The following is a 929-nucleotide window of genomic DNA, read 5'->3' on the forward strand; positions in this document are numbered from 1 at the left end:
GGTAGGTTGAGTCGGTGATTGATTAAAGGAAGTGAGAGGGGTAAAAGGATGCGGAGTAGGGTAATGAAAAAGAAAAGAAGAAGAAAATAGAAAGAAAAAATATTTGCGTAGCGAATGTTGGTAGTTGACTGGGGGCTGGTGGTGGCGGTGGTGTAGCTGTGGTGTGGAAGGGGTAGTGACGGTCGTGGTAGCGGTGGTGGTAAAGGTGGTGTTGTTGTTGCTGTTGTTGTTGTTGGTGGTGGTGGTGGTGGTAAAGGTGGTGGTGATAGTAGTGTGGATAGCTGTGGTGGGGGTTGAAAAAGTGTGCTAAGAAATGGGAGGTGCGCTAAAAACAAAACAAATTGCAAAAGAGAAAGAAATATGAAAAGATAGTGAGAGAGAGAGAGAGAATGCGTGTGAGAGTGAGAGGAAGAGAGAGAGAGTAAATGCGAGAGTGAGAGGGAGGGACTGAGAAGAAAAGCGGGTGGGAGAGAGACAGAGACAGATAGACAGAGAGATGGACATACAGACAGATAGATAGATAGAAAAGAGAGCGAGAAAGTTTTGGGAAATAATAAAAGAAATTTTTAAAAAACCAGAAAAGAAAGAAAAGAAATGTAGTTAGAATGAGAGTAAGACAGGGAGGGAGGAGCATGAGGGGAAACAAAACGACAAAGAAGGAGTAAGAGAGAGAATGCGAGTGAGACAGTAAGAGATAGAGAGAGTGATAGAGGGGGGGGAGAGCGAGACAGAGAGAGACTATGTGATAAATAAGTAGTGATAGGTACGTAAGGGTGCGGTGAGAGGTAAAGAGATTAGGAAAGGAGGTGAGAGGGGAAGGAAGAGGAACTTAGAAACCAACGCGCACACAAGCACACACACTCACACAGATACACTTATATACATGCATGCATATACATACATACATACATACATATATATATATATAT

Source organism: Octopus bimaculoides, chromosome 13 (assembly GCF_001194135.2).
Source record: "Octopus bimaculoides isolate UCB-OBI-ISO-001 chromosome 13, ASM119413v2, whole genome shotgun sequence".
Lineage (NCBI taxonomy): Eukaryota > Metazoa > Mollusca > Cephalopoda > Octopoda > Octopodidae > Octopus > Octopus bimaculoides.